Consider the following 7,613-nt stretch of genomic DNA (forward strand, 5'->3'; position numbering starts at 1 on the left):
GTTCTCAGTGTCGACCGTTCCTTAACACTGACCCCCGAGTTCTCAGTGTCCACCGTCCGTTCCGGATCACCCTGACGTCCAGCTGATCGTTCCAGACCCAGCGAGCACCCTTGAACCACGCTACGTCTAGAGTACCTGTTCCAGACTTTAGCCTCCAGTGACATGCGACCTTCCAAGCGACCAGCATCTAGATCATACGATATTTTGCTTCCTTTAAAAAAAAAATAAAAGGCGAACCAAACGACATGTGTTTGTCATCCTTCTTTGCCTTTCTGCTGTTTACCTTTTGCCTGTGTCTACCTTATTAGTTGTTGGGTTGATTGTCCCCGGACGACCGGTCCCGCAACAATATATTTACATATGTACAAGGAATATTTATTTATTTACACAGAAAGGTTACGAACGTTACAGAGTGTTTGTGTGTTTATAACTAGCATGCATGTAGATAAACGTTCGTTGTGCGCATGCGTACGTGAATGTATGCAAGAGTTCGTCGAAGCATACGTTGCAAGTTCATTGTGGGTGTAAGAGTCTGTTTATACGAATTTCATACCTGTCTTGAGAAAAGATAAATGCCCTGTCGAGGCATGGATGGTATTTGCGTGCCACTCACATTTGAGGTTTGAATTGAAGGCAAACACGTGTTGTCAGCTCCATGTCTTGTGTGGAAAGAGACAGAAGAGAGAGAGAGAAAACGGAACAAGAAATGGAGAGCGCCACCTGTTGGGCAAAGCGGAGGTTACTACAGGGGCGATAACTGATGCGTTGGTTAAAAGTATGCATGGATGTGTGTGCAGTTTGCTTAAATGCATGTTACATTAAAAAGGCATGTTCCTATAACTACGTTCACCGTACAGCATTATAATTTAATTAGTAATATTACAGCAGGTTTTTTCTCGAGTAAGTTCCGCTCTTGAAAAAAAAAGTCTACAAGATGGATGACTTCAAAGAAACTAGCCTGGGTGCTCAGCGTTGCCCGGGTGTTTGTGTTGAGCAAAAAAAAAAAGTGGTAGTAGGCAGGCTTGAACCCGTACTGCGAAGGAAGAAAAAAACATGAAAAAAAAAGTGACGTCTTTGCTGTTGCGCCCATCGCCAAACTGGAAGTGGTGAAGGCTTAAAATTAAAGCCAGTCAGTCGAAAAGAGGGGATGACTTTCGAACATATCGGCATAAAAAAACGACCCCTCCTTGTAGAAATGTGCCCTGTTGATGGTGAAGAAATTAATGTTTTTAACCAATTCTTCGATATTTGTCGTCCAAAGGGTCGAGCTTCAAAACGATACCAATCTCGTGAAAATCCGTCGCCTCTGTCAAAATTTTTAGGCAGACATACAAACGTACATACATTTAAACAGACAGGTGAGATTTATATTATAGACTAATCTGAGTGCCCAGGTATTTGTAGGTGTATGTTGAGCCAAAAAAAAAATGTGCTAGTAGGCAGGAAGGCTCGAACCCGTACTGCAAAGGAGGAAAACAACATAAAAAATGTGATGTATTTGCTGTTGTATCCATCACCAAACCAGAAGTGACGGAATTTTAAATTAAGACTAGAAAATCGAAAAGAGGGGATGACTTTCGAAAATATCAGCGAAAGAAGCGACCCTTTCCTGTAGAAAAGTGCCCAATTGAGGGTGGAGGAATTAATATTTTTGCCAATCTTTCGATATTTGTCGTCCGAAGGGTCGAGCTTCAAAATGATACTGATCTTGTGAAAATCCATCGCCTCTGTCGAAAGTTTTAGGCAGACATACAAACATGCATACATACATTTAAACAGACATATTAGAAAAGATTATTATTGTTCGGATGTTCCAACAACAACAAGAATGACTGCAAGCAACATGTGCTCCAACAATAAAAACTACATAAACAACAGATTCTACAACAAAAAAGAATGGAAGAACATCCACAAAAAAATCAGAAATTACATCTCAAAAGCTTCACCAGTAAACCTTACACAGACAGTAACACAGCATTTTCACAAATACGACATGCAACACCATGGACACATTTACCTACATTCCTCGGCAAGACCAAACGTTTGATGCTTTCTTAAGATATGAAGACCTTTTCAACACCAATTGCCAAGACTGGCCTAATGTGAAAAAAATTTGACTTCTTTTATGAAAATTAAGAATTGCGGAACATAGCAGAGTCATAGACTATATCTTTCTTAAATAGATCACGGATCTGGAGTTTGCGAAAACCGTGAAGTTACTATTAGAACTTTTCAGCCACAATACGTCACTGTTCCACAAAAGAGGGAAATGTTTTAATTTGGCTAAATGGGTCAAAGAAGATTATGTAGCCACTGCATCAAACAAGCAGAATAATAAACAAGCAGGATTGTCAGCAGATTATTTTAAATGTCTAATTTTAGTTCAAGGATTCATGTCGGCAAAGAATACTGAGATTAGATGGAGAGTACTAGAGAAATTTGAAAGTGAACACAATTTCGCTCTACAGAAAAGTGTTATAAGTCTGAAAAAATATTAAGGAATCGGACGTAGCATTTGAAAAGTATTATATGAGAAATTTTTTGAGTTGATTAAAACAATATGATTACATTATATTAATATAAAGTGAAGTGTGAATGATTCTGCATAAAAATCAAAGATGGCGTCAATATCATAAAATACATAAAAACAATATCATTAAACGCATAAATAACAATATCATTAGACACATAACAAACAATATCATTAAACTCATAAATAAAGTAAGTACTCTTCAAATTTTTTCGAATTTATGTAATCATTCCCAAATTCATTTCTTCTTTCCTTTTAAAATTAAGTTATTATTCTTCTGATGAGTCAGAGCGAAATATATGAAAAAATTTATATAATAATTATATGATTGATTTTGCACTACGAAACAGGTGCTGTCAAGAACTGAACATTGCAAAATACTTCAAGAGATAAACATAAATACAGGTTAGATTTATATTATAGACTAAAGGGGTCAACATCTTGAAATTTGAAAAATAGACTCTTTGTTCTTTATTTGTATATGCTCTGTAGTAACATCGAGCTTCAGAAATTAAAGGATTGGTAAACACACACACACACACACACACACACACACACATATTAATCATGACACCCTGCACTGATGATTCCCGAAAGAATGAAACACTAGTGTCTGGAGGAATTTAATAATTATTTTAGTGTGTGTGTGTGTGTGTGTGTGTGTGTGTGTGTGTGTGTGTGTTAAGAGTTTGGATGTAAAATGTGATAAATGATATTTCTTTTGAGAATTTAAACAATTTTCTTGTTAGATCACCGAAGTTAAGCAATGTTGAGTCTGGTCAGTACCAAATGAGTGACCGTATGAAATATTTCTTATAGTAATATCTTCGCAATTTTGAAAATGGCACTTATCGCATTTTGCATTCAAATCCTTGTCATACTGTCTTACAAATGAGACAAACAGAAAGCAAGCCTGCAACGGAAATAGCCCAAAAGAGTCGGCAAAAATACACTAAGGCCTTCCATTACAGAAAACTGGAAGGATGGGCCAACCAACAACGGATGACCTATCAAAGGAATATATAGATAAAGAAGGCTCTGTAGATTGGCTTGACAAAGGAGCTCTTCACTAAGATCAGGAGAGAATGGTAATAGCCGCTCAAGATCAAGGCTTGATGACCAATGTTTTTAAAAAGATGAGTGGTCTCAGCAATAACAACAAGTGCAGGTTCTGCCACACAGAAGTAGAGTGTGAGCCACCTGACATCCAATTGTAAAGTCCTGTTGGGGGACGGCTATTATACAATGCGACACAATGGAATGTGTAAATATGTCCACTTGGAAATTTGTAAAAACTTGAACATCCAATTTAGTAGCAAGTCTTGGGAACATGTTTACCTGAAAGAACAGTTGGAAATAAGTCATGCACCATCCACTATGGTTACGAAATTACAACAGCTACATACCTTAAGAAAACGGGGCTATTAAGTCTGACATAGTGATATGGGACAAGAGGGAGAAAGTAGCAACCCTAGTTGAAGTAAGCGCCCCTAATGACGCTGGCCTTAACAGAGCAGAGATGGGGAAAATAACAAAATACCAAGGACTTATGTACGGCATGAAAAGAAACTGGAATCTTAAAAAGGTATTAATTATACCAGTTATTATAGGAGCAACCGGGTTAATGAAAAAGAATTTCAAAAACTATCTAGCGAATATACCCGGTGAACCAAGTGCAAAAGAAATACAAACAATACCACTTAAAGGGACGGCTAGAATCTTAAAAAGATCTCTCGGTTCAAGTAACTAAACTAATGGGAGAATATTTGACATCCGGTAGTCACCACTTATCAAGGCCCGAAGGCCACTCAGGGATAAGGGTTATTGCGTGTACAGTAATCAATGAGATACTATTGTAGTAATCATTAGTATTGAGGGTTTTGATAGAGTGTCTTACTTAAGGGGGCGGCTTGTCAGGAGTTTGTTTATGTTGGACTTGAAGACGTCCAAGTTGTAGTCAGGTGGGAAACAGGCAAGCGGCAGAGAGTTCCACTGGTGTGCAGTTCTAAGAAAGAAGCTTTGCTCATGGAATCTATGTTTGGATTTAGGCACAGATAAAGAGTGGGGAAAATTATTGACAGTAGTTTAAGCCAGACGGGTGTTTCTCGTGAAAGATATGGGACAAGAGGGAGAAAGTAGCAACCCTAGTTGAAGTGAGTGTCCCTAATGACGCTGGCCTTAACAGAGCTGAGAGGGAGAAAATAACAAAATACCAAGCTGTTATGTACGACATGAAAAGAAACTGGAATCTTGGGAAGATCTCCATTATTCTAGTCATTATAGGAGCAACCAGGATAATGAAAAAGAATTTCAAAAACTATCTGGCGAATATACCCGGTGAACCAAGTGCAAGAGAAATACAAACAATTGCACTTAATCTTAAAAAGATCTCTCAGTTCGAGTAACTAAACTAATGGAAGAATTTTGGCATCAGGTAGAATGCCCCATCCCCAGCAAAAGCAAAGTGATAAGAAAATTAAAACAAAACAGTGAAAAATAGAACTTCTTAACTCTGACATTGATTGATAACAGCAGAAATAGGCAACAATTACGGCTGCTGCTGCTGATGATGATTTCAAGCAAACATGCATACACGTTATGGCTGTTGTGTTTGCTGTTCCTATTTACTTACCTCCCCACGAGAGCAGAGTTAGACACAGGGTCGGTTTTAAATGTGGGGAAAATCCAGCTCCCCAAAGAGGGGCACTCTGAGTAGGAATAAAAATAAGATTTGTCTCAATCTAGAAAGCTTTCTCCTCTACTAATCGCAGCCAGATTAGATGAAATGTAGCATCAGAATTTATTTGCTTCCCCACAAAAGCAAATTAGACGCACTTTTTGTTAATATGGGCGAAAAGCAGCTCCCCCAAAAAGGAGGCACTCTGGCAGTGTCCAAATAAATAGTAATGGTCTCGGTATGAAGGGTTTCCCCTACATTGACCAACGACCAATTACTTAAGTGCAGCATGAGAACAGATACTACACTTTGCTCCTAGAAAAAAGGCCAAGGAATCGAACTTCAGTACAGAGCCTAGGATTATCTGTGTTAACAGAATTAGAATGTGGCTGTGGTGACTAATTGTATAATAGGAAATAGAGATGTTGGTTTGCAGTGGATGTCGAGGTTGTGCAGGTTACAGTGAATGTCTAGGTTGTGCAGGTTGCAGTGGATGTGGGTGTTGTGCAGGTTGCAGTGGATGTCGGAGTTGTGCAGGTTGCAGTGGATGTAGGGGTTTTGCAGGTTGCAGTGGATGTCGGGTTTGTGCAAGTTGCAGTTGAGGTTGGGGTTTTGCAGGTTGCAGTGGATGTCGGGGTTGTGCAGGTTGCAGTGGATGTTGGGGTTGTGCAGGTTGCAGTGGATGTCGAGGTTGTGCAGGTTGCAGTGGATGTTGGGGTTTTGCAGGTTGCAGTGGATGCTGGGGTTGTGCAGGTTGCAGTGGATGTCGGGTTTGTGCAAGTTGCAGTTGATGTTGGGGTTGTGTAGGTTGCAGTGGATGCTGGGGTTGTGCAGGTTGCAGTGGATGTCGGGGTTTTGCAGGTTGCAGTGGATGCCGAGGTTGTGCAGGTTGCAGTGGATGCTGGGATTGTGCAGGTTGCAGTGGATGTGGGTGTTATAAAGTGATTATAGTGGCAAACTGCACATTCGCATCCTCCTCCAAGAAAACATAATATAATGGAAAGATATGAACTTTACATCAAAGAGACTGAAAACAATGTTTCAAATAAAATACTATTCTGGAAAACACTAGAAATGCTGATGGATAGGTGGTTGCGGAAGCTAAGTGTATAATTGAGGACACAGATGTTAATGGATGTGGTGGTTGCAGTGGATGTGTCATTGTGGATTTGTAGAGGATATGGGGTTGTGGACGTTGTGGTTGATATGTGGTTGTGGAGGTTGTAGTCGATGTGAGGTTGTGGAGGTTGTCGATGTGAGGTTGTGGAGGTTGTAGTTGATATGTGGTGGTGGAGGTTGTAGTCGATGTGAGGTTGTGGAGGTTGTAGTTGATATGGGGTTGTGGAGGTTGTGGTGGATATGGGTGTTATAAAGTGATTATAGTGGCAAACTGCACATTCGCATCCTCCTCCAAGAAAACATAATATAATGGAAAGACATAAACTTCTTATCAAAAAGACTGAAAACAATGTTTCAAATAAAATACTATTCTGGAAAACACTAGAAATGCTGATGGATAGGTGGTTGCGGAAGCTAAGTGTATAATTGAGGACACAGATGTTAATGGATGTGGTAGTTGCAGTGGATGTGTCATTGTGGATTTGTAGAGGATATGGGGTTGTGGACGTTGTGGTTGATATGTGGTTGTGGAGGTTGTAGTCGATGTGAGGTTGTGGAGGTTGTCGATGTGAGGTTGTGGAGGTTGTAGTTGATATGTGGTGGTGGAGGTTGTAGTCGATGTGAGGTTGTGGAGGTTGTAGTTGATATGGGGTTGTGGAGGTTGTGGTGGATATGGGTGTTATAAAGTGATTATAGTGGCAAACTGCACATTCGCATCCTCCTCCAAGAAAACATAATATAATGGAAAGACATAAACTTCTTATCAAAAAGACTGAAAACAATGTTTCAAATAAAATGCTATTCTGGAAAACACTGGAGATACTGATCGATAAGTGATTGTGGAGGGGGTTGTGGTGGTTAAGTGTATAACTGAGATGTTAATGAATGTGGTGGTTGCAGTGGATGTGTCATCGTAGCTATTCATTAGACCTGGAAGATGAAAGTTTTTTTTTCCGAAAGTCTAAAAAAAACAAAAAAAAAACGAGTAATTAAAAAAAATGTTTTTTCATTTACCAAAAATAATTCACTGTTGGGTTTTCTATAATTTTCAAAATAATGCTTTCAAAGATGTGACTATTCAGTTTTCGTGCCAACCACACACATTAACCAGATTTGGCTTTAATGCAATCATCAACGAAATCAGGCGTGCAATTTTTTCTTCTAGTGCCCAACAATCTCTGGTCTCCCCTCGCCAATCTTTCACGAAAAACACCCATCTAGCTGAATCCACTGTGAAAAATTTCCCCCACTCTATATCTGTGCCTAAATCAAAACGTGGATTCCAAG

At 39.4% G+C, this 7,613-nt stretch overlaps 1 protein-coding gene across 1 annotated transcript in view; it reads left to right on the plus strand.

Moving 5' to 3' along the window:
* LOC145243625 (uncharacterized) overlaps positions 1-7,613 on the plus strand; it is a 147,625-nt gene that overhangs the window by 137,466 nt on the left and 2,546 nt on the right. The gene's annotated exons all lie outside the window — the stretch shown is intronic.

Source organism: Euprymna scolopes, chromosome 22, assembly GCF_053919585.1.
Source record: "Euprymna scolopes isolate OS-2025 chromosome 22, ASM5391958v1, whole genome shotgun sequence".
In the NCBI taxonomy this organism is placed as follows: domain Eukaryota; kingdom Metazoa; phylum Mollusca; class Cephalopoda; order Sepiida; family Sepiolidae; genus Euprymna; species Euprymna scolopes.